This window comes from Odocoileus virginianus, chromosome 6 (assembly GCF_023699985.2).
Source record: "Odocoileus virginianus isolate 20LAN1187 ecotype Illinois chromosome 6, Ovbor_1.2, whole genome shotgun sequence".
NCBI classification, from domain to species: Eukaryota; Metazoa; Chordata; class Mammalia; order Artiodactyla; family Cervidae; genus Odocoileus; species Odocoileus virginianus.
The window spans coordinates 10,416,216-10,440,975 of NC_069679.1; the positions used below are offsets into that span (position 1 = coordinate 10,416,216).

General features: G+C 46.7%; 1 pseudogene; it reads left to right on the plus strand.

Annotated features, from left to right (window-relative positions):
- Positions 1 to 2,561: 2,561 nt before the first annotated feature.
- On the plus strand, positions 2,562 to 9,603 carry LOC110126896 (ras-related C3 botulinum toxin substrate 1 pseudogene; annotated as a pseudogene).
- The last annotated feature ends 15,157 nt before the right edge of the window (positions 9,604 to 24,760 follow it).

Here is a 24,760-nt window from a genome sequence, read left to right on the forward strand (position 1 = left end):
TTTAGACTGGGCTGTTCTGGGCTGTGGAGTTGGAGGGGCGGTCCCATGCATTGTGAGATGCTGAGCAGCATCCCAGGCCTATATTCACTAGCTGCCAGAAACACCCCTTCCCAACTGTGACAACTAAAAATGATGGCAGAGGACTTCCCCAGTGGGCCAGTGGTTAAAACTCTGTGCTCCCACTTTAGGGGGCACAGGTTTGATCACTGGTCAGGGAACGAAGGGGCGTTCCAAGTGGCGCTAGCAGTAAAGAACCTGCCTGCCAATGCAGGAGACATAAAAGATATGGGTTCGATCTATGGATTGGAAAGATCCCCTGGAGGCCATGGCAACCCACTCCAGTATCCTTGCCTGGAGAATCCCATGATCAGAGGATCCTGGTGGGCTATAGTCCTTAGGGTCGAAAGAATTGGACACAACTGAGTGATTTAGCACATATACATGCAGGGAACTAAGATCCTATATGCTGCGTGGCATGGTCAAAAAAAATATATGTAAATGAAATAAAATAAATAAGCTACAGGGCAGGGGTATAAAAGAAATAAAAATAAATGTCTGCAGACATCGTCCAGGGTACTCTGGAGATCAGCCCTGGTTGGGAACCACACTCTTCAGAAAGCTTGGGACACACCAGTGAATAAAACAGATCCCATCATCAGCATCTCCCTGTCCCAATCCTCTGGTCTTCATAGGAGGAGACAGACAATGAATGTAATGAAGTAAATTGTGTATATTCTAGAAAATGACAAGTGCTATGGGAAATAATACAGCAGGTCAATGGTGCTGGAATATAGTTTTAAAGAGGGCTGTTAGGGCAAGCTTTGTCTGAAAGGTTCTTTAGAATGACTGTTTTTTTTTTTGTTAAATCATTGCATGTATCATGACACAAAATTATATCATAATCTTGTTTACTTGTTTATTGTTTATCTTCTCCCCTAGAAAGTAAGCTCTATGAGGGCCAAAAGTGTTTCTATTCTGTTCAACATTCTATATCCAATACCTAGGACAGTGCTGGGCCCATAATTGTACTTATAAATATGCAGGTCAATCTTAGGGGCTGGGAACATGAGGCAAATAAGAGCTAAGCAGATAGCATTTAGTCTTGGCCCTGGTGTTGACAGATATCCCTTACTTCCGTGTTCCACCCACAAGCAATACTGAGGCTTTCCCCATGCTAATTGATTCCACTGGTAATGAAGAAGTTCAATAATTTATTTAGCTTGTCCTCAGAGATAATTTTAAATACCTAATTCTTTGGGCAGAATATTAGCCTTCTTCTGATCAGTGCTAATCTGACCACAAAGTCAGGGAAAGTGCCCTCCATCCTGACAAATCACTTTCTACCCTGACATTATCTTTTTTGGAAGGGAAGGCCAAGGTTCCCTGTCATTGAAGGTGTTCAGGGTGGTCGCCACCACTACCCTACAGCTGCTCTACCCTGCAGAAGGGACTCGAGCCCTGGGTGGTGGTGACAGAGGATGAATAATTCTAAGCTTTAGTGATCATCAAAATCACCCAGAGGGTCCCACCCTGAGATTCTGACTTAGTATCCTGGAGAGGCGTGCCAGTCCAGATGATGCCCCATGTGGCTCTTCCAGGGACCAGTGTGAGCAGTGCTGCTCTAAAGGATCCATAGCTTCTCTCACACCCGAGGTTCTGCTGGTCCTTCCTTCCAAGCCCAAGATGCAGCTTTCTAGGCCCTGCCCATTCCTTGTCTTCTGTTAACTTTGAATTTGTCTTCTGCTGACATCTTCCATGGCCTTGGCTGGGGTCTTAACCATCTCATTTTCCCTTGGTATCCTCCCCTCCTTAAAAAAAAATAATTCCAGTCTTAGTCACAAAGTAAGGGATTCTTTTCAAGCCAAAGGTCTATACTGACCTCTGCTGTGAAGGGTGTGAGGCCAGGAGACCCTCTGCTCCCAGGGAGGTACCATTTGCATGGAAAGACTGGTGTATGGATTTGGAACCCTAGAGAAGGATCAAAGATATTCCTAAGGAATTGACAAGCACAGAAGGAAAAGCTGGCTTCCTTCCAGGAAAGGAGCATACTTTGTGATGTGGCTAATCTCTGAGGGTTCCAGGGGACAGTGTGATGTGAGCTGAGCTCTGTACGATTTAAAAAAAAAGCAACTATGGGGTTGAACCATATGAAATTGCTGCTATTCAAGCCCTGTTGGCCCACAAAACCTGAAATTTCACATGGCTCAATCTAAGAGGATTATTTTCATGTCTTCTCTGTGTCAGTTATATTATCCTCATTTTGTAGATGAAAAATTGGAGCCCACAGAGATTAAATAGCCTGTCCAATGACAGAGAGAGAGAGAAACAGGAACCCGCTGATACAACTCCCCACCCTTGCTGTAAGGTCTCTCTAGCTTGGTGGGTCTCACACTTTGGAGAAAACATCCAAATCCCTCTGATCACTCGGTCCCTTCCCACAGAGGCCCAGGGCCTTCAGGTAGTGGTGCTGAGAACCTGCATTTCCATCAAGCGCCCAGGGAAGACTTGTGTGGCTAGGTCTATGTCATACACTTGTCACGTTACTGGTTTAAGTAGACAAGATGGAAGAAGACATCCTTGTAGGGGTAAGGGAAGGTAGAAGGATGGTCAGAGCCTCAGAAGTGGGAGTGGGTATGGATTGTGCCAGCGAGAGCAGGGACAGAAAACCTGAGTGGGGGTGGAGGGAGCAGGTTGGAACCCTGGCTTTGGAGGGTATGGAGGGTATCAGGCATGGGCTATCTCCTTCTTTCTGGTCCCCAAGTCTCTGCCTCCCACCTTGCCCCATCCAAGGAGGTAGCATCCAACAGCACCAGCCCACAGGAACTCAGAAAGGGTTGTTAGCCTAGATAATTTCCCCAGAGCCACTGATCCCTTCTGCGGAGCATGATAGACCCTATTTCATAAAGAAGACATGAATGGCTGTAATCAGATACAATGTTTGCGACGCTGAACAAAATGAGCAAAGGAAAAAAATATGCAGCCAGGCTATAATTATGGGTGTAATATTTCAGCCCATTAGCAAAAAATATCTCAGAAACCTGCTGCCCCGCCTTCTCAGCTAAAAAATTGGATGCTAAGCTGGTGAAGGCAAACAGAGAGAGCAGAGCACTGAAGCAGAGGCCTAATTAATTGCATATACAGTGCTTTTTTTTTTTTGGCTGGCAGTGGCTTCTGACAATTCTGGGCCTTTTGCTGCATCAAGTAAAAAGAGATAGTTGTTTTCTAGCAGAACTGCTCTGAGGACTTCTAGACACTGGTCCCTCTTCCTCAGTCCAGCCAAGTACTAGTCAAGGACATGTGTGTCTGTGCGTGTTAAGTCACTTCAGTCACGTTCGACTCTCTGCGACCCTAAGGGCTGTGGCCTGCCAGGCTCCTCTATCCATGAGAATTCCCCAGGCAAGAATACTGGAGTGGATTGCATGCCCTCCTCCACGGGATCTTCCTGATCCAGGAATCAAACCTGCGTCTCTCATGTCTCTGCAGGGGCAGGCAGGTTCTTTACCACTAGCACCACCTGGGAAGCCCAGTCAAAGACATGCCACTTACTATACACTTGGCAAATTTAGGGGTTTTTGTATAATAATAACTATACTTTGCTGCTTGCTACGTACCAGGTACAGTGATAAAGCTTTACAAATTTATCTCATTTTCCCCTTTGGGAGCAAGGTAAAGTGATGCAATGGATATTGTTGATGAACTTCAGGTCTCTTGTCACCATTTTTTTTTAAAGCCCCAGCACCTGTGACTATCTTTGGGTGCCTACTTGTGAGCTCCTGAAGTCATCTCGGCTGAGTACAGAGAGTTCCTAAACCCTGGGGGCTGGGTGTTAGATTGTGGCCCAGTCCCCTCAGCTTGCATATCCTCTATGGAACTTTGCAGGAACCTGCCTCCCTCCCTCCGCACCCTGATCCCCTACTCTCTGTGTTCTTCCCTGGAGTTATTTCTTGATAAATAATTTGCACATTATTCCTTAGCTCCCACTATGCTTCTGGGGGTCGGCCTCAGAGAGGGAGGATTAATTACCACTCTTTTTCCAGAAAGGAGACTGCAGTTGAGAGGGGATTGTGACTCAACTCAGGGAACTCAGTAAGAAATGGGGACCGGGGTTTGACTCCATGCTTCCTGATCCCATGGCTTCCACGTGTAAACGTGGCACATGCCCCCATACCCTAGTCCCTAGGATCTGTATGCGACTGGGGCAAACTGATGGTTCAGCAGCCACCATCCTAACTTCTGGAACTGGACAATGTCTGGGTAAATCTGATAATTAGATCCAGGCCTTTGTTCCTGGGCCTCTCTAATTACCTGCCTTTTACTTCAGGCTCACCAAACTCTGCAGGAGTCCTGTGTATGCATGTATTCATTTAGTCATTTATTTACTCTTGCAGTCACCTACCCATCTAACCTCATCCATTCAGCTAAACCCACCCATTCATTTAATACCTACCATCTATCCATCCATCTGTCCATTCATCCATTCACTTGCTCATCCTTCCATATATTCACCTATCCATTCACTGCCCCCAGTAACATTCTAGCAGGGGACATGGATTTATTCAGAAGTCAATCATCATACCTTGGGATCTGTGCCCCATGGGGGAATGTATAGGATACTAGGGTCTCATAGAAGGGATACCTGACCCAGTCAAACTTCCCAAGGCACCTGTACTGAGATCTGGCAGGTAAATAGTGAACAGAAGAGAGGAATAGGTAGATTGTCCCAGACAGAGAGAAGAGCAGGTATGGTACAATCCAATGAATGGCCAGAGGTGAGTGAGCGTGTGGAAGGTTCTAAGAAATAAAGCACATTCACCGGGCTGATCTTATGTGAGGGGAGGAGGTAAGAGATGGGGCTAGAATAGCCGGCTGGGGCCAGTTGTGCAGGATATTGCTTTTGCGTCAAGGAGAGGATTGGGAGTGAAGAGCTGTGGGTGCCCCCAAAGAGTCTGTGGTGGTGTTGGTTTAGTCGCTCAGTCTTGTCTGACTCTTGTGACCCCATGGACTGTAGCCCACCAGGCTCCTCTGTCCCTGGGATTCTCCAGGCAAGGATACTGGAGTGGGTTGCCATTTCCTTCTCCAGGGGATCTTCCCAACCCAGGAATCGAACCCAGGTCTCCTGCATTGCAGGCAGATGCTTTACTGACTGAGCTACAAGGGAAGCAGTAGGGGAATATCAGGAGCAGGTCTGCATGTTTTAGAAGGTCACTCTGAGAAGAAGGAATGGGAGGAAGGGAGCCAGCTGTGGGACTGTGGTTGGGGAGGGGGTACCATTTGTCAGGGTGGCAGTGTCCCTTGATGCTGATGGAGACAGGGGCTGCTGCTGTTGCCGGGGGAAGGAGAGAAGTGGGGTTTTGTGCCAAGAGGGAAAGGATTAGAAGTGGGTGGGATTTAGTGACTGATTGGGCATGGGAGGCAGGGAGAGGGAAAAGTGAAGGGTGACTGCCTGTTTCCGGCCTGTGTGGTGGGGTGGGCGGAAGTGGAACTGACCATGTCCCAGAGGGGAAGCAGGTGGGTAATGCAGGAGACCTGGGTTTGTTTGCTGGGTCAGGAAGATCCCCTGGAGAGGAGAATGGCTACCCACTCCAGTATTCTTGCCTGGAGAATCCCATGGACAGAGGAGCCTGGCGGGCTACAGTGCATGAGGTTGCAAAGAGTCAGACACGACTGTCTAAGCACAGAGAATGAGGCTGGAGGTTTGGTGCTTAGTTTGGGGCAGGTTGAGTCTGAGAAGCCCCTGGGGCTTCGAGCAGGGTTGTTCAGAAGATAATTTGATATCTAGGCCTGAAGCCCCAGAGAGAGACAGGCACAGAGAGTAAAGATATAGGTGAGGGACTTCCCTGGTGGCACAGAGACTCCCTGCTTCCCAGGCAGGCGGCAGGGGCAGGGGTTTGCTCCTTGGTCAGTTCCATATGCCCCATGGTGATCAAAAAAGATGTAAGTATGGCCACCACCCCTCAGAGTAGATGGAAAGGGCCAGGGGGTGTGGGGACTGAGAAGGAGTGAGACCTCGGTCTTCTGACAGATACCCCAACGCGGACTGCCTCCCTGAGCAGTGGGCATCTCCCTTCTGGATTCCACTCCGCACGTGGACCACCTTCCTCGGCTCACCCCGTTCTCCGGCAAGCACTGGGCGCATGGTCTACCTGCATCAGGTCTTCCTCGCATTGGTCCTTTCCCCCAGAGCCCGCTGGGCAGCAGCTATGCGGGTCAAGCCTGGGTGTGTTTCTCTGCTTACCACGGGACAGCCTCTCCTTCCAGAGGGTTCTTTTGCATGGAGGAAGAAAGAGAGATTGTTCTTCCCTGTGTGGCTGCTCACCAGAGGTGGAGGGGAGTAAGCATGCCTGTATACTTGGAAGCTCAGAGGTCGACTTCCCTCCACCACTGCTTTTAGAAATGTCTTTAATTATTAACTTACTATGGGCACACTGTAAAAAAGATATAGAGCTCAGAACAGAAAGAAATAAATATGATAGACTCCCTGCCCCTCATCCTGCCAGTGTCTCTACTTCACACCCTAGTGACAATTATCTTTTCAAACACACACACACACACACACATATATACTATGTCATGCTCACCAATTGGTGTTTTGGGTTTATAAAAATGTAATAGACGTATTTCTACATCAAAATGTAAATAGCTCAACTTCCCATTTTTCCTTTTTACTATAATAATTGTACACATTTATGGTAGAAGATGTGGAAATTCAGAATAATATATAAAAAAAGAAAACCGAAAATCTGCCAGCATCCTAAAATTTCATTACCCAAAGATAATGATTAACATTGAGGAAAACACATAAAATTTACTTTCACTGGACAATATTAGAAGAAGAAACTAAAGTTAGAAAGCACTATGGAACTTCAAGTAGATTTTTCTTCAAAATAAGAGACATTAATCCTTATACATTTCTTAACTTTAAGTTAAATTGAGAGGTTTAAGTTGTAATGTTTTACTTTAATTATATGAATTCTAATTTCTTAATGATTGCCAGATTAGAAAGAAAGTAAACATTTCTCTGGTAAAAACCAAAAGGTACAACTGTCTAAATTGTCTAAGTCTCTAAACAAACAGACTAAACTCATCTATCTATGCATATAGTTTTTAAATTAAAAATAATTTTTTTAAAAAGGTAAGCCTACTGTTAGGATAACTTATCAACACAAATTATTGACATATTTAATCACTTTCAGAAAGAACAAACACATCAGGAGGAAATAATTATCACTTACTCCTGACCCAAAACCACACAGATAATGTGTGAGCCCCACGCATTCAACAGTTACCAGCTTCTTCCCACACTGTCTGACCAATGGCAGCTAGGCTCTGTGGAATCAGAAAGCATAATTTCCTACACCTCTTTAATGGCTGAGAATCATGCCACAATTTAGATCACATTTTATCTGGGGTGTGACTTTCGTGTACAGTTCATTGCCTTTCCCGGAGTCACTAATTACCTTTCTTATCCTTGTTGCTCAGAAGTGCTGCATGCCTTAATTCCATGACGGCGCTTAGCATCCTAGCGTATTCCTCATAGGATTGACTAACACTGTTTTCTTTGAGGTTGTTCTTCACAGACTCTTCTGATGTCTCGTCCTGATTGGAGCTAATTGCTCATTAGGCCAGCTTCACAGCTGTCCTACCGGTATTTCTTTTCGTTGTTCTCCTGGATTAGTTCTATGACTTCTGGAGTCTGTTGTCTTCTTTCTTGGATTCTGTTTTCATTTTGCTGGGGTACATCCTCAAGGAATTTTTCTCAGAAAATGTGGAGTCCCACTCCTGGGAGCAGCAGCCCCGTATGGGGGTGGGGAGGCTAGTTGTGAGTGGAGAGGCCACTTCCTGTTTCTCTGCAGTTTTCCCCAGCTTTGGGTGGTGGCCCCTGTTGGGCTCCAGCTTTCGGTTGGTGGAGGGAGGACGAGGTGGTGTGGAGCACGGCCCCAGGCACCCTGTCCTCCACCACCCTCAGCCTCGCGGGGAGCTCGCTGCTTCTTGCCTCAGCGTGTCTGCCGCTGGGCTGACTGAGCGCTCCAGGGGCAGGCCATCAAGTGTGTGGGGGTGGGAGACCTAGCTACAGGGAAAACTTGCCTACTGATCAGTTATACAAGCAATGCATTTCTTGCAGAATAAATCCCCATTGTCATTCTGCTAATGTTATGATAGATGGAAAATCAGTGAATCTGGGCTTATGGGATATAGTTGGTCAAGAAGATTTGGACAGATCACGTCCCCTTCCTATCTACAAACAGGTGTTTTCTTCGTTTGCTTTTTTCTTGTGACATCTGCATCACTGGAAAATGTTCGTGCGAAGTGTTACCTTGAAGTGTGATATCATTGTCCCTACACTGCTATCATCCTGATGGGGGCTAAGCTAGATCATAGGAATGATAAAGCCAGTGATGAGAAGCAGAGGAGAACAAGCCGATTATTGTCACCTACCTGCAGGGTTTACCTATGGCGAAGGAGATCCGGGCTGTGTAATACCTGGAGTGCTTGGCACTCAAGACAATGTTTTTGCTTGTTAGTTTATAATAGTGTTTGCAATTTAATTGATTTATTTTAATTGGAGGATGATTGCTTTACAATATTCTTTTGATTGCTACCAAACATCAACGTGACTCAGCCAAGATATACATATGTTCCCTCCCTCCCGCCTCCCATCCCATCTTACCCCTCTAGGTTGTCAAAGAGCCCGGAATTTGAGCTCCCTGCATCATACAGCACATTTCACAGGCTATCTATTTTACACATGGTAATGTGTAGGTTTCAACTTTACTCTCTCAAATTGTCTGACTCTCTCCTTCCCCTGCCCCATGTCCACATGTCTGTTCTCTCCGTCTGCATCTCTGCTGCTGCCCTGCAGAAAGGTTCATCAGTCCTCAACATCTTTCTGTATTGCATATATATGTGTTAATACACGCTATTTGTGTTCCTCTTTCTGACTTACTTCATTCTGCGTAATAGGCTCTAGGTCTTTCCATCTCATTAGAATTGAATCAAATGCATTCCTTTCTTGTGGCTGAGTAATATTCCACTGTGTATATGTACCACAACTTCTTTATCCATTCATCCGTCAACGGACATCTGGGTTGCTCCTGTGCCCTAGCTATTGTAAATAGTGCTGTGATGAACAGTGGGGTACATGTGCCTTTTTCAGTTATGGTTTTTCTCAGAGTATATGCCCAATAATGGGATTCTTGGGTCATATGGTAGTTTTATTCCTAACTTTTTTAAGGAATATCCACTATGTTCTCCATAGTAGCTGTATCAATTTGCGTTCCCACCAACAGAGCAAGAGGGTTTCCTTTCCTGGCATTTATTGTTTAGTTTTTATTTTTTGATAATGGCCATTTTGACAGGTGTGAGGTGATACCTCATTGTAGTTTCGATTTCCATTTTTCTAATAGTGATGTTGGGCATCTTTTCATGTGTTTATTAGCCATCTGTATGGTCAGGGAAGCCTGGCATGCTATAGTCCATGGGGTCACAAAGAGTAAGACACGGCTTGGCTACTGAACAACAAGAAGAAGACAGTGTTTGATGAAGTTATCTGAGACATCCTGCCCACCTCCCGTTAAGAAGAGGAAGAGAAAATGCCTGCTGTAAATGTCCAGACCCTCTCCTGCTCTGTCCCAGCCCCTGGGAAACTTTATAAACTTTGCTCAAACCATGGAGCCTTCACATTGTGTCAAGTTTTTGTTACATATTAGTTTTTCCGTAAAACCATCTTGAACCAATCAGTAATTTCTAGCTTTTGCTTGTTTAAAGTGTAAGGGTTCATGCTTTCACATTCTATTAGAGTTCAGCCCTAAAATGGCAAACTATCTTAAAGCCTTATTTTTCAACAGCACTTATTCTTGCTAAGATTAAAAGTTGCCAAAATATCTTTTAAACTAAGTTTCATTGTTGGGCTAAGAACACTGAGCACTGAACCTTTGTCCTTAAGAAGACTGCAGCTTCTAAGCTTAGGAAATGCAAACACTTGCTAACTTAGTTTCAGATATGAAGAGCAGTTCAGCCTCCATGAAACATTGCCATTTAATGCATCATAATTTATTAACTCATGTTCATGACCTAATATCGTACTGTATGTCATAATGTATGAGAGTAACATCCCAGCTCTTTGCATCAATCTCTCTGATTTCATCGTGAGATTTTGTCCATTCCAGCGGAAAGTGGCCCAGGTTCCTATAGGTCCTTGGAATAGCCAAGGAGGGACTTCTACACCTCTAGGGCAGTCTAGGGTCAAATGGCTCCTGTGCAGTAGGAAGAAGTTTTTGGAGAGACTTTCAGCGCCTTACCTCTTAAGCATAAGAGTGTAGATTCTCTCGGGGGAGTGAGACAGGCTGGGACCTGGGATCTTTTGCTGCAGTACTGCAATGCTTGCACCTGGACACACCTTTCCTCTAGCAACAAAACACAAAGAAACTATAAGGGCTAAAAATAACTGTATGCATGTACAGTTGGGGCCAATTCTAGACAAAAGATACAGAGATACCAAAAACCTAACTGCAACTTTTGAAGAGCTGGGAGCAAAAGCAGGGAAAAAGGCAAGCACCACCCACTCATCCGCATCACAACACCTCCTAACTTGTGGGCAAACCACCCAAGGCACCCCTCCACACTGACCCCTTGACACACCCTCACCCTCCCCCTCACCCCATGTAAAGTTTGCCTCTCCTCCAAGAGGTGTGCCAGCAAAGGAAACTGTTGCTTATTCTAGCTTGTTCTCACTGCAGCAGCGGCCCCAGTAAAGTCTTGCTTGGAAAAAAAAGCAGTGTATCAGCTTTGGTGAGATTTTGAACAGAATTTTTACGTGTTCCCTCTGGCAAAGTATCCTTCTCTGGTCGAGGGCACTGGAGTGGAGTGTGTGGAACACTTGTTATTGTTAAAATGTGAAAACACTATTTTGACAAAATATGGAGATGAATTTATACTAATTAAATTATTGAAAGTGTCATGGGTAAAACTTTTAAAAGGTTAATTTTTGTCAAATACACTAGATGATAAAGAATGTCCATATTAACAGTAAGTGTTTTCTTAAGCTTTTCTTTTTTTAAACCTGCCCATCCCTTCTGAAATTGGATATTTAATTCATCTCTGACCCAGTCTTTCTCAGAGTTGCTAACTTAGTAAGTGTTTCTCTTATAGAACCCCTTCTTAATGAGTGATATACCTCCTTATATTATAAAATCTTTCTGGATATGCCTTAGAAAATTTTTTTTTGTAGATTAGTAAAAGTGCATTCCTATTTTCCTGTTAAAAAAAGAAAATGTGTATAACATAGGTAGAGTTTGTGTATGTGTATAACATAGGCTAGTAAATTTGAGTCCCTGAATATTTTGAAATGTCTTCATTGTAACCTTGCACTTAAATAAGAGATTGCAACTGAGTTTCCTTTCAGATTGCTGGAGTTACTGTTCAGTTGCCTTCTAGAAAGTTCTATTGTATAAGAAAAAAATCTAATGCAGTTTGATTGCTATTTATTTTTATATATTTTCCATTTTCTCCTTTAAGAAGGTTTAAGATTTCCTCTTGATCATTGGGCTTCAGAAACTTTCCCAATTTGTTGCAAAGTGTGTATCTTTTTTCACTGAACCAGCTCTGTACTTAGTGAGAATAGTAGAAGGCTACTGCTTTTCTGGTTGGCCTGCTTCTCTTTCCCTTGGGAACTACCACTGTCTCACTCTCTTCACGTGACTTCTGTTAATGAAGAGGATCCAATCTGAGGGTTCTTTTTCTCCAGCCAGGAGATTGGTTCAGGTAAGGACATGTGATCTAAGTCTGGCAAATCAGAGATGATTTAGAGGCTGAGAAAGAGGGTTATGCTTTTTTATCTGGATTTGGTGGAAGGAAGAAGTAAGACTGGATCTTCAGGAGGACTTCTTGGTCACATCAACTAAAGAGCCTGCCTGGGCATGAACCCAATCCAGAGAGTCAGAGGGGAGGATGAGTGAGAAAGAAAGGGAGAGAGAATGAATGAATGTCAAATCATGAACCTCTGGAGTCATATCAGACAATGCATTCATTTTCTCTGTACAAGATTTGATTTGGTTTCCCTCAAAGATAAACAAAAGAATCTTGATAATGCAATGACAACTTTTAACACCCCCCCCAAAAAAATCCTGTCTTTCATCAGCCAAGGAGAGTTTCCTTTTCTTATTTGATTACTCCTTGGCTCAGCTGATCAAGAATCTTTCTGCAATGCAGGAGACCCAGGTTCAATCCCTGGGTTGAGAAGACCCCTTGGAGAAGGGAATGGCAACCCACTCCAGTATTCTTGCCTGGAGAATTCCTTAGACAGAGGAGCCTGGTGGGCTACAGTCACAGAGTCGGATGTGAGTGAATGACTAACACTTTCTCCCTTTCATGGCTTCAGTTCTTGTCTAAAATTCCTATTATTTGAGTATTGGCTTTCTGGGATCTAGCCGCCATCTCCTTTTGTCTTTCCTCATCTTAAAAACCACTTTGACACTTTCATCTATATTCTGATACAGTTCCTAGACTTTATTGTTGGATTTGGTCTTTCTACTCTTCAGCCCTTTTATTAAGTTCTTCATTTCAGCCAGTGTGTTTCTGATTCTAAGAACTGTTAAATTTTGTTTGTTCCTGTTTCCCCCCAGCCCCCACCGCGGCAAGTTGCTTTGTTTTATGAATGTAACGTTCAGTGCATTAGCATTTGTTTTCTGTTTGCTGTGTCTTCCCTGTTTTTCCCTCTCAGTTGCTCTGTTCACTTTGATCCTTCTCTTTTCTGTGGTTGTTTTCCTCAGAAATAAGTCATTCTCAGGCATCCATTAGTGTGTGTGAATGAAAAGCTAGACTGATAAGTACTGGCTCTGATGGGACTTTCCTCTGTGTGGACATATGTTTATATAGATCTTCTGGAGTAGGCCTCTCTCCTACTTGGGTCTGGGGTCCGGGAACTGTCTGGGTGAGGCTTGCTGACAGGGAGCAGAAATGCAGGCTCCTGACCTGCCACCATTGCCGAAGTAAGATGACTTTCCTCTGAATGTGGAAAGCCTCAGATACAGAGATTTTGATTTAAGAGATGCCAAAAATCCTTAAATTCTTCAAATTGTATATCAAAAAGAAGAGGACTAATGGGAAAAACAGGGGTAGGGATAAGTTACTCAAAAGTCATGCCACATTATCATCAGACCATTCACAAAAGTAATAGCAGCCCAAGTTGTTGAAATGCTGGGGTTTAAAAACATACATGATAAATTGCTAATAAATAAAAAAAATTTATAGTACATATAAGGCTTAACTTTTTTTTTTAAAGTAAGAGTATCATGATAGAAGGAGATATGAGTTAGCCTGCAGACTTTTTCTTTGTTTTGGCTGGCCCTTATGGCATTTGGGATCTTAGTTCCCTAACCAGGGATCAAACCCACACCCTCTGACGTGGAAGCACAGAATCTTAACCACTGGACAACCAGGAAAGTCTGGTTATAGGTGTCTGAGTTATGAAAATGAGAGCAAAATACATGGAAACACAGAGCGCCGTGTCATAAACCCTCCCAAGACAGCGCTGTGACCATGAGGAGGAGTGTGGTTGCATGGGGACTGTCCTGTGATCTGTGCTTCTGGGTTCAGCTTGCATCGCGTTCAGCTGCTATTGGTGGCACATATCACAGTGTGCGGGCAAAGTGCTGTATAAACTAATGCAACTTCTGCCTGGTACTGACATCATGATCCCATGTATCAGTCATGGCTATGCTAATAGATATAGAGGCACATTGTTAGAACAGACCACGTTTGTTTTTTGTTTTTTTTTCCCCCACTCTGGACTCTCTCTCTCCTTCATTTTTACCCCCTGAGTCTTTGAAGGAGGTCAGGAAGGGCAAGGCTACAGAAATGCTCACAGAACCCCCCATTTTGACTGTGTTCTTGACTTTTTCCTGGGGTTGAATGCCAAGGCCAGTGGTTCTGTACTTTTAAGAAGGGGCTGGAATGACTGGACCAGCTATGAATCCAGCAGTTTCATTTGCCCCAAAGCATCCTTGTTTTTGTAGCTGTTTCTCTGAGGCTCCAACTTCAGGGACAAGTCCCTCCTGGGCCTGCAAGGAGTGATGATTTCCTTGCTCTGGTTCTCAGTCAATTGGATCCCATATTCCTTTTGAACTGTGGTGTTGGAGAAGATTCTTGAGAGACCCTTGGACTGCAAGGAGATCAAACTAGTCAATCCTAAAGGAAATCAGTCCTGAATATTCATTGGAAGGACTGATGCTGAAGCTGAAACTCCAGTACCTTGGCCACATGATGCGAAGAAAAGTCCCTGATGCTGGGAAAGATTGAAGGCAGGAGGAGAAGGGGATGACAGAGGGTGAGATGGTTGGATGGCATTACCAACTCGATGGACATGAGTTTGAGCAAGCTCTGGGAGTTGGTGATGGACAGGGAAGCCTGGCGTGCTGCAGTCCATGGGGTGGCAAAGAGTTGGACATGACTAAACGACTGAACTGAACTGATTTCTGAAACCTTTCAGAAATTCTTCCATATTTTGGAATAGCATCCTTTCTTATTGTCTAATATGAATTTACTCTTTCTCTGGTATCTTTTCTGACTTTCTTCCACTTGGACTTTGGTAAGGAGAGAAGTTAAAGCCTGTGTGCTGTCTACACACAGGTCGAATTGGGAAACCTCTCCACCACTTTTTGTCCTTTTGACCTTGGCCAAGGCTTTTCACAATTTTGAGCTTCAGGTTATTTTTTAGAAACAGGGAATGATAGTAATATCAGTCCTGCCTGCCTCCCAGGGGGTGGGACAGGATGAAGGGACATGGAAGTAATCTATGAACAAAAAGAGTGGCATAAATTTAAGTTGTTATTAGCTCATGGAAGAGAACCCCCTAATTTGGCAGATGAGAAAATGAAGCCAAGAGATGGGAAGCAATTTTGGCCCAAGGTTACCCAGAAACCTCCAGCCTCTTGGCTACTGAGCCCCATTTTCTTTCCAGGCCCCGTTACCCTGCAGTCTGCAAACGGCCAGGGATGCATTGCTGGGGGCAGAGCAATTGAGGATTCGGGAGAGGCAGAGATGGCATAAATAATTCAGTGATTGCCGACCACGGGCCATTAAATTTTCCATGATCTGTTTTATTGTATCTGTTCTGTAGCGATACTCTCTTCCAGTTCAGATGCAAAGTAGGCATTTCACTGTGCCTACAGGAGCTGGCCACTGCGCCATCTCAGGGATCCAAGACCACGGAAGCCTTGGCCTTGGGCCCATCTGGGCCCCTGTCCTAAAAGGTGGCCAAACAGAGGTTCACATCACTGAGGCCTAAGAGTCAAGCCTCTCTCCTCCTGCTCCTGATACTCACTGAGCCACAGCAGAAGGTGACTCTCACCTTCAAGTTCAGGATCCACTTAAAAATGACCTCCACTTAAGAGTCTTACTGTTGTCACTGATGATCAGTAGAAATGTAGTGGGTTGGGTGGGGTGAGAGGTTCAAAGGATTAACTTGTTCATTGTAAGAATTAAAGCACACCCTGATTTTTGTAACTCTGTTTTGGCATTTTTGACATTTCTTTATATACAGGGAGCCTCAAAATCTGGCAATGGGTTGGGCCCCAAAGATCATGCAGAATCCTAAATGTGGTGGGGACTCCCATACAGATGAAGAAACAGGCTCAGAGAAGAAGGTGGCCTTGGTCAGAGACTCAGCCAGCTGGTGGTAGGGTGAGCCCAGGGTCAGGCGTCAGGACTCTCAGAACAGAGCCCTTCCCCTGGGTATGGGTCTTGGGTGAGAACTTCCCCTACCCTGATCATCTCTAATCATCATCTCTGCTTCTCAGGGTTACTATGGCTTCTTAGATTTGTCTGTAGAATAGCTCACTGTCCCCAGCGTCCTGAGGACCACACAGTTTCCTGAGATAGCATCGCCAAGCATGCCTTCCACCCACAGCAAGGCAGAGGGCAAGGAGGAAGAGCTGGGTGCTGCAGGTGAGCTTCTCCCCATTGTCTGTGGTTCAGGAGGCTTGGCCAACGGGCATGGCCTTGACGTCTCCATTCTATTCACTGACATGATAATAGGGGGCAGGACAGTGCATGAAGTCAGACAAGGGCTAGAAGCCAGACAGTTGCCTAAGAATCCTCCATGTTCAGTGAAGTATGGTAGAAGGGCTGGCTCCAAATTCCAAATTTATGGCTTAATGGTTATGGACATAAGAGAAACCACGTCCCCTCTCTGAACCTCAGTGTCCTGCCGCATGAAGTGGAGATGCCACTTCTGAATCCATGGGACTTTGAGAGGCTCTCTGTTAGTGACAGTTTTGAGCCACCAAAGTCCTTTTGGCATCGTCATCAATTAACCAGTGCTATCTAACGAAGTACTCCAAACAAAACTTGATGGCTTAAAGCAATCATTCATGATCATTCACAACTATCCAGGTTCACAGGAACTCATCTCATCTCACCTGTGGTCAGCTGGGTAGCTCTGCTGATATAGGCTGGACACCCTCGCATGTCTGGGGCCACTTGGTTACGAGCTGGTCTAGGGTGGGATGCCTCAGCTCTCTCACCCTCCAGCAACCTAGCTCAGGCTAGTTCATGTGGCAGGTGCCTGGTTCTAAGAGAACATAAGAGTGCATAAGCCTACAGAAGGTTGTACTTGAAACTGACAGTGTCACTTCCATCACATCCTATTGGCCAAAGAAAGTCACAAGGCCAGCTCAGGTGCAAGGTGGGGATTGGGGCTGTATCCCCTTCTTGATGGGAGGAGATACACGGTCACATTATAAAGAAAGTGGATGCAGGAAAGAGTACTGGATTGTGTCCAACTATACAATCAAATCTGGGGCTTCCCAGGTGGTGCTAGTGGTAAAGAACCTGCCTTCCAATGGAGGAGAGATAAGAGACATGGGTTCGATCCCTGGATCGGGGAGATTCACTGGAGGAGGGCATGACAACCCACTGCAGAATTCTTGCCTGGAGAATCCAATGGATGGAGGAGCCTGGTGGGCTACAATCCATAGGGTTGCAAAGAGTTGGACATGACTGGAGGGACTGAGCACGCACGCACGTAACAATCAAATCTTCACAATCCTCAGGACCACAATCTCCTTCAGTGAGTTTGAGATGGACTGAGACAGGCACAGACAGGCACAGAATGACAATACCGTGTGTGATTTTCAGCTCATCCAAGGCCACACGGTTGGTGAGTAACAGAGAGGGTATGAGAACCTCAGGCTTCTAGTCAAGCACCGTATGTCAAAACCAGTCTCAGGGTCATTTCTTCTATTGAATTTGTTCTTTGGAAGGCCCAGTAGATGGTGACTTGGGGTTGTCTACATGTGCATTCCTCTTTTTCCATGCTGCAGTTTTAAAAGGTCAAGGAGGATCTGAGATTACATTTTCTGGCTTTTCCTTCTGGAAGGAATCCCTGAGGAAGAAGGACAAGCCCCATCATGAGACCTAGATTCAGATTCCAAGGCTTGAAGAACATTACCCCTGCAACTTTTTTCTTCTTTTATAGATGCATAGAGAGAATTTTTCTCTCTTGTCTCTGGGCTTCTCAAGACTGTGATCTCACCCTAGTGAAGAAAGACCCTCCTGACCTGTCCCCAAGACAATTGCTACCATCTCCTAATTGGCCTTCTCTTCCCACTCTGCTGTCCCAAATCTTTCTTGCCAATGGGGCCAGAGTAATCTTTCAGATGCTTGGCTCTGATTGTGATATCCACTGGGGAGAATACCTTCTAGAAGAGTGTGTTCTTTTTATTTTTTAAATCTTTATTTATTTGGCTGCACTGGGTCCTGTTTGCAGCATGTGGGATTTTTAGTTGCGGCAAGTGGGATCTAGTTCCTTGCTGTTCTGTGCTTAGTCGCCCAGTCGTGTCTGACTCTTTGCGACTCCACAGACTATAGCCTGCCAAGCTCCTCTGTCCAAACCTGGAGCCCTGAAATTGAGAGCATGGAGTCTTAGCCATCAGACTACCAGGGAAACTCTGGAGAGTGTGTTCTTAAGAATAAGCTTAAGAGTTGGGCAGATCCAGATTTTTTGTTTTTGGTTTGTTTTTTTGGCCTTGTCATGCAGCACTTAGGATCTTAGTTCCCCAAACAGAGATTGAACCCGTGTCTCCTGCACTGGAGTATAGAGTCTTAACTAGACATCCAGGGAAGTCCCCTGGGTCCCTTTTTTGACCTTTGGAAGTTGCAAAGTCACTTCTGCTGTTATTCTATCAGTCGAACTAATCACAAAAGCCTGCCCAGTTTCCACTGCTTAATGGAAGGAATATCCAAGTCCTCTTATAAGCAGAACATGTAGGTCAACAGATTTGGCTTTGGCTATCTCGGGAAAGCTTAGTCTGACACACCAACCTTGTGAAGGGCTCTGTGACCAAGAGAGGTGGGAAAGGATGCTTCATAGGCCTAGACTCTACACCAGGCTGCCTGGCACCCCATCCAGGGCCCTCCACTACCTGGTTGTGTAACTGGGCAGGTTCATGTACTGTAGTGTGCCTCAGTTTCCTTCTCTGTAAAATGAGGACCACAGCGATCCCTACCTCCTGGGGTAGCTGTGAGGATTAAGTGAGTTACTGTAGGAAAATGACCTAGGACGGCACATGGTAAGTTCCATGTTGGTGTCTGCTGTTACCACGACTGATGTTATTAGTATTGTCAATTACCATCAATATTTACTGATTGATTAGACAAAGCTTTCAAGGCGAGGAAGAGGAGAATGTCACCACGTATATAGTCCTGAATAGCTGTGGCGTGGTTCAGTGTTCTACGGGGCCCAGAGGGAGCCTGACTTTCTACTCACAGATCCATTTCCTCCATTAGAGCCCAAGCTGCTGACTCTGGAAATCCAAAGTCAGGAAAACATCTAAGAAGCTTGGAATTATAGAGCAAATTAGACACAAGCACATCTCGTCATCACCACCATCATCATATCATCAAACCTGCAGGGTTCCTGGTCCCATCACGTATTTTTATTGCCTGCCAAAGCCAGGTGGATTTTCAATATCGTGGACAGAAGTGTGTCACATGCAGCCCCACACTGCACTTCAGAAACAACCCTGGAGTCCTGAGGACTCAGCTTTCAGGAGCAGTGCTTGCAGTCTATGAGAACAGGCCAAAGCTTCCTTTTCCTCAGAGCAGTATGCTGTGGACATCCATAGAACAGTAAGATGCAGGGGCTTCGCTGGGATCCCTCTCATTCCTTTCCCACCTCTGGCAAGCCTTTGCTTTCATCTGCCAGCAGCTCTTTTTTCAGAGGTTAGCAGAGAGCCAGAAATGCCTGGGAATTTAAGCCCCCCCACTGGTGGCTCTTGACTGATGATGGATGGTGGGGACGTATGGAAGCTGAGCTCTCTTGTCTGAGTTGAAATGACTCTCAGGAGCTACTCATACAGCAGAGTTCCCTGCGGGATCAGGCTGAAGTCACCCTCTGTGGGGCTCGGCCAAGGTCACGTCCCACCCCAGCTTGGCTTGCTCTCCACCCCGTCCGGCTTCCCCCAATCCTTGACTGATTTCTCCTGCCCTAATCAGTTGCCTTCCCATGAATCCTCTTCTCAGGGGCTGCTTCTGGAGAACGGGAGAGACAGGGTGCACGGGGCCAGAGGCAGGGAGACAGCCGTGAGCTGCACCCAGTGCGGGAGGCTGCTGGCCCCAGGCCTGGGGTTCCTGAAGGGTCTTCACTCCTGCAGCCTCTTTGTTCTCCAGAGATGAAGCCTCCCCAGGTCTTGAGGGGTGACCTTGTTTTCATATTAGCTCTGCTTCCCAGGTGGCATAGTGGTAAAGAATCAGCCTGTCAATACAGGAGATGAAAGAGACGCGGGCTACAGCTCATGGGGTCACAAAACGTTGGACACGACTGAGCAATTGAGCACGCACATGCACATACATTAGTTTCTGTTCTCGGAGCTGCTTAGTCTTGCTGTTCCTCCTGGCCTTGGCACTTGCTCAGTGGAAAATCCCAGCCTCTCATTCTTCAGCCCACCTGCGTTCTCAGGCTCCTCTGCGGGGAGGGCCTGGCTTTGGCACGGACTCCATCATGTTCACTGCGGTCGGAGCTGCGGTGGCTCTGGTGCCCACTGAGTGGACCCACAGACACAGAGGTCTTCCCATCACTCTGTGCTCAGATGAAGTGCTGAGCCACGGGGTGCAGGACCTGGCTTTCCCAGAAACTGTTTGGAAAGTTCCAATGCAGCCCACATTTTCAGGGGAGTGTTAATTTCCTGGGGCTTCCCAGGTGGCGCTGGTGGTAACAAACCTGCTTGCCAATGCAGGAGACATGAGATGTGGATTCGATCCCTGGGTCAGAAAGATCCCCTGGAGGAGGGCATGGCAACCCACTCCAGTTTTCTTGCCTGGAGAATCCTGTGGACATAGGAGTCTGGCAGGCTACTAGTCCACAGGGTTGCAAAGAGTTGGGCATGACTAAAGAGACTCAGCACGCACAGACGCACGTTAATTTCCTATAGAACTAACCTTGGACTTCGAGTGACAGGAGCCAGAAGATAGATCCCTCCCATCCATCTCCCCTGCCATCGCTTGTTCCCAGGCTCAGCAATCCCACATGCCAAAGATAAGCCATGTGGCTGGGACACACTGGGACAACGCACCTTGTATTGTTTTCCTCCTTCCCTGCCTCATTTACATGTTTCCCTCACTCTTGCTGCCCTGGGGTTACGCCTCTTAAGGAAGACTGAGTTCACCCCCATGGCTGCCATTCGATGTGGCTCTCGGCTGAGAGCTTGGCTGGGGCTGTCCTCCCAGCGGTCACATGTGGCCTCCCACGAGTGCTTGGCTTTCTCACAAAATGGGGTGCTGAGAGGGTGCACCCTGAGACCAAGAAACCCCTGCAGAAGCTGCAAGGCATCTCATGACTTGGCTGTAGAAGTCCTGACATGTCACTTCCACTGCATTCTAGAGATCTGTTATTTGGTCAAGCAAGTCACTAAGGCCAGCCTAGATTTAAGGATTACATTTCACCTTTTGACGGAAGAATAAGCAAAAAAGTGTAGCTATCTTTAATCCAGCACAATGAGGTCCTGCACAGACTGCATGGGATGTGTGCTCAGTAAATGTTAGTTCAGGGTATGCCCTCTTCCTGCATTCATTCAACACGTGTCCAGCTCAGGAGAGGCCAGTTGCAACTCTCCACCAGCTTCTCCTTGGCCTTCCCGGGTGGCCATCAGTGTGCAGAAATGACAGGCAGGCAGGGTAACAGTTCTGAGCCATCCAAATTTGACGGTAGTTTGATGTGGCAGAAAAATCTAGGAGACCAGGTTTCTGGCTCTAATTACAACACTAAGTTTTTAGTTGTCTCGAGCAAGTTTATTGCCCTTTCTAGACTCGGTTTCTCTGCTTATCAAACGGAGGATTGGACTAGATGAATTCTAAGGTCCTTACTGGCACTGTTGTTTGAAGATTTTGCTGATGCTCTGGAATGTTCCTCAGCACTCATAAACTGGTGGCCAGGATGTGGGGCTTGATGTTTTCTCTGCCCTCATGGCGGGGACTGTCCCGATTCTCATCTCGGGTGTCACACCTGGGCCCCAAACCTTGCCTAAGTTCTCAGAGGCCTCAAAGGTGCCTGACTTCTAAGCCAGTCCCAGCCTGACTTCCCGTCATGAGCTCAGCTTCTGAAAGTCCCTTCTGTACATGAGATGTTGGCATTATTAAGGTGGCGGAGTGTCCACGCCTCCCCTGCTCCTCCAGGGAACCTCCAAGGCTTTACTTACCTCCGATCACAATGTATAGCCTCCCCTGCCCCGAGCTGGAGCCCAGCCTCCCGGTTCGTGCTCAGCAAGTTTTCCAGTTGATTTCCTGGTAGCTTTCTGGTGAAGCGAGATGTGATTCTCAGCAGGGCTGACGGCATTTGGAGATTTCTTAGACCTCACCCCCACTGTGAGTGGGAAAGTTTCTGCCTCTGGAAATATGACCAGAGCATATGCTTTTATCACTCAGCTTCTGTCTAGCAGGGACCACGAGGCTGTGGGGAATTGAGTCAATTTTCAATATGGGGTAGGAAAATGTTTCAATGCACAGCGTCCCCTGCCAGCCATCCTCCTGGTGACAGTCTCGTGATTGTTTCTTAGAAAATAATATGAGCTGAGACTTAAGGGGTGAATTTAACCAGATACTAGGAAGACTGGTAATGGCACCCCACTCCAGTACTCTTACCTGGAAAATCCCATGGATGGAGGAGCCTGGTGGGCTGCAGTCCATGGGGTCACTAACAGTTGGACACAACTGAGTGGCTTCACTTTCACTTTTCACTTTCATGCATTGGAGAAGGAAATGGCAACCCACTCCAGTGTTCTTGCCCGGAGAATCCCAGGGACGGGGGAGCCTGGTGGGCTGCCATCTGTGGGATCGCACAGAGTCAGACACGACTGAAGCAACTTAGCAGCAGCAGCAGCAGAAAGACTGGTATGTGCCAGGTGGTGCAGTGGTAAAGAATTCACCTGCCAGTGTAGGAGTTGTGTGTTTGATCCCTGGGTCAGGAAGATCCCCTGGAGAAGGAAATGGCAATGCATTCCAGTGTTCTTTCCTGGAGAATTCCATGGACAGAGGAGCCTGGTGGGCTACATAGTGCATGGGGTCACAAAAAGTCCAACATGACTGAGCACACACACACGCACCCATGCATGTATTTTTCCAGACAAGGGATGTCTCAGGTTGCCAAGATGGAGATGAGCAGGGGGATCCAAGAAATTTCTATATGATAAAATGACCAGTTTGGAGGTGGTTTGGCTCTGGAGCATGAAGAAGGAGATGTCTGGCTTTCTGTGGCTTGCGTGACTCGGATGCTGTTGCTGGTTACTGAGATGGGGAGGGCTGGAGAAGAAGTTACCCAGTGGATTCACTATAGGAAATTTTTACCTTGAGGGGGGCTGCGAGGTACACAGACGTGTGGCTCTCTGGGTTCCAGTCTTGGTGTGACTGTGAAATCTGCCAAGAGCCCCCTCTGAGTTGTCTGGTCTGGCTGGTCACTGAGCTATTGTCTCAGAAGCAATTGATGAGGAGCCTGTCCCTCCTCCACAAGACTGAACTGGATGGACTGTACTCAGGTGAAGTAGGGGTGGGCATTCGCCGCTCAGGAGGAGGCCTGGCCTGCAAAGGACGCTGAGAAGGAAACACAGACCCCAGCGCTCAGTGGTTTACCAAGAGGAAGTGGTCACTGCTGCTGGGTTCTGCGAGATCAAGGAAGTAGACATCAAAAATTTTTGCCTGGTGTCACGGCGGCCTCTCAGCCCGCACACTCATCATTCACTCACAGGATGCCGGCAACCTTCTCCTTGCCCATCACACCCAAATGTCCCTCTGCAGGTCCCAATCTTTCCTGAGTCAGAGCTTAGCCATTGGGCGCTGCCAGTACTCATGGGTGCCACCTGCAATCAGAACAGAGGAAGGACCTGCACATGGCTTCTATTTAGCTTCTGGGCATGAGCCTTTCTGGCATCTTTCAGCTCAAATTGAGAGCATGTGGGAGGGTACTGCTGGAAGGTGATGTTTCCCAAAGGAAGCCATCACTGAACCCCTCTCCTGTCCCCCACCTCCCTCCTGCCCCTTCACTTCCTCTCAAGAAGGAAATGGAAACAAGGGGTCAAAATTGGAGCCTTTTGGATCTATGGATTTACTTTATTTTTTTATTTTTATTAATTTCTATGGGTTTTGATGAAGCCTGTAATTCGGCATCAAAGTTAATTCACTTCAATTAGATTCAACGAATCATCTCAACTCCTCTGTCAGTGAAAATTAATCCAAGAAATTTACAAGAGTCTCCCTGTGCTGGAGAAGGTGGGAGAGGTGAAGACCTTAAGGGCTTGGGGCTAAAGTGATCTCAGAGGAGCCTGCTGGTCTGTGGGTAACAGACTGGGTCCGTGGGGCAGAGGGGTCCCCTCTTCTGGGAAGAGAGGGGACCAGGGCCAGCCTTTCACAGAACCAGCTTCCTGAGAAAAGGTCGGACATCCACTCATGAGTTGGATATTTATGAGTTGCAAGAGATGATGCAGCCTAGCCCACCATCTGCCTCTTTCTCAACAAACTCGTCTACCGCTCACATTTCCAAGGAAGAAAGATGGGTGAGTTTTCATCAAAAAAGGCTATTCTGAGAAATGGGAACCTGGCACACGCTTCTGTGGGATGGACGAGGGAAGCAGCCTGCAGGGTCACCTGGGAGACTGCTCCCCCTCAGAATTGGACTGTCCAGACTGAAGGCCCCCTCCCACTCCCACCTGATCTGCAGCCGTCAGATCTAGGACCCTGAGGTCAGCACACCCACCTGGAAGACCAGAGGCAGTGGGCCCACTGTGCAGATTGACAGCTGAGACCCAGGGAAGCTAAGGGATCTGCTAAACCACGAGGTCTTTGAGAGCAGAACTGTGTCCTATTCGTCTTCCTGGCCCCCACTCCACCCTACTCTAAGTCAGCATTACTCAGATATTTATTGAATTATTGAGGAATGGATTTACTCATGGACCCACAGCCAAATGGGGGAGAATCAGGGTCTAAACCTACTCTCCTTCCTTCTCCTCCCCTGGAGGGGCATGTCCATGCATCCTGGGGGACACAGACGAGGCAGCCAGAAGAGAAGTGCCCATACCAACCAGATCTCTGATGGCAGCTAGGCCATTTCACAGATGAACAAATTGAGACCCAGTGACTCGTCCACAGTCACCCGGGGAGTTTAGGGGCAGAAGAACAACAGCTTCATGGAGAGGGCCTAACTCTTCCAGATGGCAAATCTGGGGTCTGCTCACCTCTGCATTTTCCGGGCTGTGTGACTTTGAGCGAATGACTCAGCCAG